Raw genomic sequence first — 8,913 nt, 5'->3', positions numbered from 1 at the left:
AACTGTCTTAAATTTATTCTTCTTTGAAAGGTAAGCATCTCTGTACAACCTTAAGCGATAGTAAAACCTGTGGAAAGAAGCAATTGGCCCAGATTGTCTTCTCCCTTTTTTCACCAGGGTGTTAAGTAGTGATGTTGTGAGCCTGCTCAGACACATTAGAAGATTTTATCTTTTCCAGTTAGGTCCATCCAAAAATATTTAAAGGCTCTGCACCTGCTTTCAGGCTTTGTTTACAGTGCCTTAAGTGCAGAGGATTTTCCAGGACATGTGAGGACGTAAGTGGCTGGACGGTGTGTTTCTCCTCTGAAAGTCTGCACGTACGTTGTGCAGATTGTGAAGGTTAGTTTTTGAGTTTGGTGTTCAGCCCACACTAAAATCACAATACTGCCAGTGCCTTTTTTGTTCTGTGTATGTGAAGGAACTGTGCCTTGCTGCTTGTGTGCTTAAAAAGGAAGGCTTGTGGTCTGTTACAGTTCAGTTCCACGTCTGCATCCTCCAGCCTGAAAAAGCAGTGAGCTTTCTCACACAATTCGGAGCTCTGCACAAGATGTTTTTGCATAATGGCCATCATGGTGATCCTTCTTGAAGTTTGTGCAATAAAAACACCAAGCCTTCTACGCTGAAGGGAAGAGAACACTGTGTGAAATGTTTGAAAGGTGATAGGAAACTGTAACAAATCAAAATGTTGGTAGTGCCTTCAAGATGGAAATGAATTTTTGTTACAATCTCTTGCTGTAAACATAAGCAGCTTTCTAGATATTGAAGTTTATGCTGTTTGGAACTATGACTTTTAATACCTTTGAGAAGTTAACTTTATGATTATTAAATCATGATGGTAATATAGTTGTTGTATAGGTATGAAATTACATTTTTATGCATTTTGTTGCCATTGTTGCCTTGAATTTCCATTTAAATAGTTTCAAGATGCTTAACTACTCATTCCAGTGTAAACCTGTGGTCTTTTTGAATCTGTTGTGCCTTTTTGGTGTTAAGAACTTTCTAAGATGTTTTGTAATCATTTTTAAAATAAAATATTAGTAAATAACTGGTGTGTCTTGTTTCTGCTGCTGTGATTTGATGTCAGCAAGTACTTCTCCAGGGCTGACCACAGGAAATATCATCTTTATTCCTGATCTGGAGGAAGAGGCTTGCATTGTCTATGCCTGTTACTGGGGAATGAGGTCCAACTTGCAAAGCTGGGTGTTCTCACTGCAAGTTTCTAGGAGGAAAGGTCTGATAAGGTCAGTACTGCCTCTTACCATATGGCCCAACCCAATTACTTTGTGATAGCCTTTATGTGGTCTGTAGGTTACTGTGAAAAGCATGATGGGATTAAGGTAGACTCTCTCTGTACAAATGAAGATGCTGCTAGACACAACTTGAGATTACAGAGATTCTCTGTATTCTTATCACTGATGTCTCCACAGGGATCTTTCCCTGAGTTAGCAAGGTGTGCTTCAGAGGCAGCAGGGACCAGGAATAGCTAGATACAACCTGAACTTTTTGAATAGTACGCAGGCTTAATTAGGCTACTGATCATTAACATAGAATGGAATAGAGTAGAATAGAATAGACCAGACCAGGTTGGAAAAGACCTTCGAGATCATCAAACCCAACCTATCACCCAACACCATCCAATCAACTAAACCATGGCACCAAGAGCTTCATCCAGCTTCTTCTTAAACACGTCCAGTGACGGTGATTCCACCATCTCCCTGGGCAGCACATTCCAATGGCAAATTACTCTTTCTGGGAAGAACTTCCTAACATCCAGCCTAAACTTCCCCTGGCACAGCTTGATACTGTATCCTCTTGTTCTGTGACTGGTTACCTGGGAGAAGAGACCAACCCCCACCTGACTACAGCTTCCTGCCCAGGGAAGTGTGAGGCCTCCTTTTAATGGCTATGGGATGCATGAAGCATGGGGGCGTACGTGTAAGGGGAGCACATACAGTAGCAGCCCAGGAAGTCTGGACGTTCTGAGTGCCTCAGCCACTGGGAAGAGGAAGAGGGTCACTTGCAGCCAGGAAATGAGGATATAAAGAGTTGCAACCTCCAGCCATTTGCGAGACACCACAGGGATCTGTGCCATGGACTCTTAGTGGAGTAAAGTTTTACAGGATTCCTTTGTCTTCTTTGTGACTGTTAACTTCTAGCAATGGAACGTTTCCTTACAAGCCTAATTCAGATGCTGCCTTCCTATTCAATAGTTGGAGTTGATAAAGTGGCAGATTTCTTAAGGGAAGGAGCACAAAATAGCAAAAGGTGTTCAGAGCAAATCATTTCTTTAGGTGTAGAGAAAGGCAGATGACCCAGTTATCTGCTTGAGGGGGAGCCACTGTACCCTTTAAAAACAATTGTCAGTGGTAGGGGACAAGAAAAAGGAAATAAACCTTCATGCTTTCTGTCAAGGCAGCTTTTCTGTTTCATAATCCTACAGATTGCTTATTATCTGGTGGTCATCCTATAAACAGGAGGAGAACAGCACTTTCTTCATTGTAAGCACCAAAACAGGAATGCCACAGTACGTTTTTCTTTATATCACAACATTAAAGGTGAAATTGATCCTTTGAGGAAGTTGCCAGAGATGAGTGCAACCATAGGGATTCGTAAGGGAAAAATGGGTTTTAGTTACATTTGAAAACTAGGAAACAAATGAGGCAAAATGTTGGATTAAATGGGTACATCAGTGGTGGATTTACAAAGTCTAAGAAAATAACTTGGAAGACCTAAGAAAGGTTAAAAACGATTTAAGCTGAAGTGTGACAACTCCTTTCTTGAGAGAATAAATTACTGTAGATTACCAGAGCAAAGCAGAACAGAGGCTAGTGGTCTGCAGCTTTCCTTTGCAGCACGGGCACCAACTGGCTGCTGCTGTCTGTATGTCTCTTGTTCAAGGTCTGTATGTGTTCCTTGCTTTCGGGTGTGCTTTCTTCTTTGTGCTCCTCGCTCTAACAGCCACCTGCTTTATCACGCAGCCTCCTTTGTGCTACCTGCAAGAACCAAGCAAGGTTGACTACTTGGCTGGGTTTTAGATTTGATGTCTCTTTTGATTCAGAAATCTTTGTATGCTGAAGGAAGAACAAGAAGGCCAGCGATGGTTTTGCATCCTGTTTGTGCCGTCCGCACGCTGCAGTTGTCTGCAGGGAAATCGCCTGAGAAGCTGCAGGAGAGAAGATTGCCCACAAGAGGGCAAAGGTAATCCTGCAATTGAAATCATTTGGTCTGGAGAACTTCACCCTCTTCCCATCTGTACTTTAAGTGGAGCTGAAGCCTCCATGTCGTCGTCTTTTGTCAGTGTGGCTATAAATTCAACCATGCATTTCAGTGACACTGTTTCCAACCATTTGCTTATTTCTCAACATGTGGCCTGAAGGTTTTTTTGATAACAGATCAATATTGTCTTAAGGAGATACTTTGTCTAAGCAGTTTGAAGGGGTTTTATTTTTATTCCTTTTGTTTTGTAACCTGTCAAGAAATGTTTGTGGTTTGTTTTTTTTTAATTCCTTTTTATTACAGACTCAAATTTCAGCTGCATGACTACACCTGCACCTACAACATTCTACTGCAGCTTTGATGATTTTTGTCATCTGTGCTATGCTGGGGTTCATGGGTGGGAGTACCTGAGCACTTCTTGGACTCTTGGGAAGTTAGAAAAGCTTCTTTTATATATATATATATAAAGGCAAATCATGCATGCTGAAAAAATAATTATAGTCCACAAACAGAAATCTTGGCAAACACAGCTGTAAACTGTGCCAGACCAGACTTCTTGGAATTCCAGTCCTCTCCAGGCACCTCAGCAAAACTTGATTTGACCAGCCCACATCTCCTGAACATTCATTCACCTCTTGGCTCAATATTAGAACAGGACTGGGCAACTAAACAGGCTTGGCTGTTTTGAAGTGGGCAAGTCCTAAGGTGGGAGTTGGGGCTTTACAAGGAGACAACAGCAGAAGCACATTCTCCTGTAGCATGACTCATGCCAAGTGAGGACAGCAAATATTCAGTCAGATACCTGCTGCTAGATGTACTGCATAAAACCATGTAGTATTCTGCAGTGCAAACTTTGGAGTGTACTTCAGAACTCCTTTTTCAGTCCTCACTTGGACTTAATGAAAGCATAATATTGTAAGACAAAAGCAGGACAAATGTTTTGTTACTATGTCCTTGCTTAGAGAATGGTGGAATGTTGCTCAAAATAGTGCAAGCCTGTCTGCACTGCAGCCCTCCTTGTAACTGCTTCCTTTGCAAAATCTGTCACTCTTCCAAAATTAGCAGTAAAGACATTAGTCTGGAGTCTCTGTTCATGCTGAGCTGTAGGTAAGGAAGGAACAGTTCCTTAAGTGTTCTGTGGTCTCTGCACACCGCTAACCTAGAGCTGCTACCCTGGTGTGAGCAACGAGACACCCTCAGAAAGGAGGAGAGTCTCACTACGTGTGCTTTTATTGTTGACATAACACCCACTTCCACTCTCCTCTGCCTGTCTGCTCTGCTTTAAAGGCTGCAGAACACTGGGTATTGATATACTGTCAAAGCCTTGCCTCCCATTCCTGTCCCTCAAATCTAAACTTCCCTATCAGTGCAGTTCATAGCAACAAGAGCCTTGGCTGAAGTTCTGTTAGTTTCTCAAAACAGTTGGGATAAAGTGGCCAGGGAGGTCTGTCTGAGGGGGTACAAGACAGCTCTAGAAACAACTGGCTCATTCAGATAGGCCTGTCTGTTTTCTGCCTCAGCCCTCTTGCTCAGAAAGGCATGTTTTGTGAATGAACAAATGCAGTCCTTGACTTGATGCAGGTTTTTAATTGTAAATGCTTGTTACTGGCAATTGTGCCTCTCATTTGGAAGTAACAAGGGTGTAATTTTTCAGCTCTCATGCATCATAAACTACTGAGCATGAGGTATTAATGGAGTGCTTTGCTGCCATCATAGCTTACAAGCTACAGCTGCAGCATTGTGTCAGTTTGGCTGGGGTTCATGGAAAAGGGGGATGCAGACCATTAATTCTGTGTTAACAGTGATTTACAGATGTAGAAATAACAGTGCTAGATGGACAAAGTGCTTCCAATTTAAAAGGAGCTATTATATCAGCAGAGCTGTTATTTGTACTTGTAGTGGTACACAGCCACCAGCACCAGTCCACCTCATACAACCCCCAGGAATTTCAGTAAAAGAAAGTTGTGTTAGTGTAATTGTGTCTGCTGGCAGGGCTTTATGGGGGGGCGTGTGGAAATCATACTCTACCCTCACAGCTGGCTAGCAGATGTAATACAGGGAAGCTGAAGTAGATCCTTTTGCTAGCTACAGGCTTTCAGGTGATACACAACTCCTAGCCTGCTCTCTTCCCCTCCACCCAGCTATTGTGTTAGTTCTGTTTACTGCTGAGATGCAAGTGCTGGAATTAACAGGTGAATGTTGCCCCAGCTCCACATGGGAAAATAAACCAGGAAACACATCAGCCCTTCCCTGAGGTGTTTCAGCTGGGAGGCCAAGCTCCCTTGGTGGCTAATGGCAGAAGAGGCACATCTAGAGAGTGAAATCAAAAGAGAAGGGTAACTCCTGCACTTTGAGTCACTGCTGCTGTGATTCACTCTTGTCCTGCTCTGTCTCCATTGAAAACACAAGGGAGAATGGGTATTGAGGCTGGCCCATGCAGATAGCCTCCAAGATGTGCTATGCTTTTCCCTAGAAGAACGGCATTCACTCTCTTTGGGCTGTAAAAATGTCTGTCCTTGTATGCCTAAGGGTTAGGTGCCTCTAAGTCTACATCTGTGGAGTTTTTTCTCCCCAAGTTTCTAGAGTCTTGCTCTATTTCCTCCTATGCCAAGAGAGGGGCTGCTTGTCTGCTGTTGCTCTTCCTTCAAAGTGCAAACAGGTAGGAAAAGAACAGGTGATTCAGACATACCTAATTAAGCAAGCAGTCTACAGTAGTAGCTTGGTGATATTCACCCCTGCGGGGAAGAATGCCTCTCCCCTCCTTGTCCTACCCCCTCATACACATGCACACACACACACCAACTCCACTTCAAAAGCTGGCCTATTCCTGCTGTTTTTCTGGTAGCTGCTTCATCAGCCACAAAAACATGCAGCTGTTTCTGTCACCACCACACATTACTTTGTTCTAACTCTCCCCACACATGCAAAGCACAGAGCACTCAGTCTGTTCCTTCTCCTCTCTGCTGTTCCTTTTTCACTGGGTGCTTGGTTTGTCATGCAGCTGCCTGGTTGCAGCCTGTGGTCATGATTCTCTGGAGTCACAGCCAAGAGGGGCTCTAAAAGTGAGGTATGTGGCAGTGCCTCTGTGCTTCAGGCAGGACTGATGTCGTTTTAGGACCAGTCAACCTGGGAGCATTGTAGCCCCCAGGTGTTGGCACCAGGACACCTTCGCCTTCCTGTACTACTTCACACTGCTGGGTGCATTTCTGTCACAGTGGGGAGGGCAGGACTGCTGCTCTTTTGCTAACATTAGATCATTTAGAGCAGTTCATTCCTTTCAAGTGGTTGCTCTGAAGGATGTACTCTCAACTGAGAGCTGGTCAGCACTTACCCAGTGACAAAACTGCTTTTGAAAACTTATGTACTTTTCTGTAAAAGTGTTGCTCCACACTGTGCAAAAGCCAGGAGCTGCTGGAGGCCATATCATGTTCAGGCAGCAAATGAAAACGTTAACCCAAGGAACAGCACTGTTCTGAGCTGCTCACTCAGGAAGTATCAGGTAGTGCCATACTCTGCCATGGCCTCTTGATTTTAGCTTCTTCATCTGCACTTTCTTTTCTAGCTCTGCCTCTCTTGTTCCCCACCGGCACTGCAAAAGGCAAGGAGTGTCTCTGCCTCTTTGTTATGAACTCTATCATACCACTGTGCCTTCCAGCACACAACAAGCAGCCATGATATCATGCCTTTAGCTACTCAACACTGACTTCTCAAAGCCAAGCTTCACCACATGAAGCAAGAACAGTGCAAATCTAAATGCTGCCTCCATACAAAACTTGTCTTCTCAGTCACCACACCCTCGAGGCAGGAAATTCCTGTGGTGCTGCAACTTTTGTCTCTCTTTGTTTTTTTCAGAGAACTAGTGGAGATACAAGATGATAAAAGAATAAAGCTACTTCATCAGCTGTTTATAGGCACTTACACACACCCACTCCCCATCCCCTAATGCAGGCCCCTGCAGAGTGCACATTTAATATGCTGGCCATGAGAAACCAGAGTGCCGATCCAGGGGACTAGTTGAACCCAGTGCTCACCAGCCTCAGGGACAGGCAGAACTCTGGAGTAGCCAGCAGTAGGTAATCAGTGACCTCTCGAAGGGACAGGCATAGGAAGGAGCAGCCAATAGCACTTACTGATTTTCCTGTTTTCCAGCTCCTGTTGTGCTGGAAAATGTAATCATCCTTCTCCAGGAGAGGAAGATGACAAGCACCAGTGCAGCTTTTTGACCTATTTCCATGGAGCTGGGTTAAACAAGCCCTGGGACCAGGACTGGAAGCAAGAGCTGCCTGTTCCCAACAGGATGGCCTCACAAGTGTGCAGCCCTGTGCATCTGCAGAGGTGCAAAAGGTGAGCCAAGGGCACAGCGCCTGCACCTGCACTCCAGTCTGAAAACTTAAACATCCTGAACAGAAGGGTTGCTTAAGAATACCCTAGAGCTTTGTGGTGAGGGTTCTTTCCTGACACCTGGGTGCAAATCTCTGCAAGCAGAAAGAACAAGATGAGAGCTTCCTAGACTCTTTCTCCACTTCTCATCTCACACAACCAGCATCACTTCCTGGACGGCAGCTCAGTATCAAGCTCACCAGAAGGGCGCAGTGGTACCTAACTGCAGCTGTATTTTTGCCCCTAGCCAGAGGGATGGCCAAGGCCACTGGGCAGCACACAGCCTCCCATGCTTAGCAGCAGCATTTCACTCCATTCTGTCACTAAGACTGGAGCCTTGAGCAAATTTAAGTTAAATAGGGCAGAACATGCAGTAACTCAGTGCCATATTCTGCAGCCTCCACTCAGAGTGCATCCTCCCACAGCTTCATCAGCACAAGAAAATCCTAGACACATGGTATGAAGTGTACACAGAAAGCCAACAGAAGGGAGGCTTTTCTATCACCACAGACAGGTCTGTCCTTTAAGTACTGGCACGGCCAGAAATTGTCGACATCTGCCAGCATTTCTATTGGTGCACAAAGCACTCACATTAGTTCCTCCTCTCCTAAGCTTTCTACTTATATTTAGACTTGCCTTTCCCCATCTTCTCTTGCTTCTTTTTGTCCTAATAAGTTCCTAATCCTCTTTCATGGAGCATGAATCAACAGCCCTGCACCCTCCCCTCTTCATTACAAGTTACCTTACCTCCTGTCCTTACCTGTGGTCCTTTATACACCGCATAGTAATTTGTTCCCAAAGACTTTTAGGAGCAAAGAACTCATTGCCTTGTAGTTCACACTATGCAAAACACAACCACTGCAGAGCAACAGAGAAAGTACACAAGCTGCCACATAGCTCTCAGTCTGTTTATCCAGCACTGTGGTCCTCAAGCTTTTCAAAGCCACCCTTCCTCTTCTTTTAAAAAAGTTTTGTTTCCCCTTCTCACCTTCCCAGTTTCTACTTGACTATTTGCTCTCTAATGTATCCCAAGCCCCCAAAGCTCAAATATCAGTAGGTCATTTTTGCAGTATGACATAGTTTTCACTACATATTTTCTTCTCCCAACATGTACATGTAAAACTGAACTCAAAATTCTACCTGTGTTTAAAGGATATACTACACTCAACTTGTAGCTGAAGAAGGTGGGCAACTTTTGGGTGGGACAGTCAGGGACCAGCAGGCCCAAACACAATAGCAGGGGAAGAGGTTTTTTTCTGTGGCTTCTGCCTCTTGTTGTCCAGTTACAGGACACATTCTGACACTCTGCAGAAAGAA

Source organism: Melanerpes formicivorus, unplaced genomic scaffold (assembly GCF_026170545.1).
Source record: "Melanerpes formicivorus ecotype bairdi unplaced genomic scaffold, bMelFor1.0.p_v2 SCAF_24, whole genome shotgun sequence".
NCBI lineage: Eukaryota > Metazoa > Chordata > Aves > Piciformes > Picidae > Melanerpes > Melanerpes formicivorus.
The sequence above is the reverse complement of the archived record's forward strand: the minus strand, read 5'-3'. Positions refer to the sequence as shown.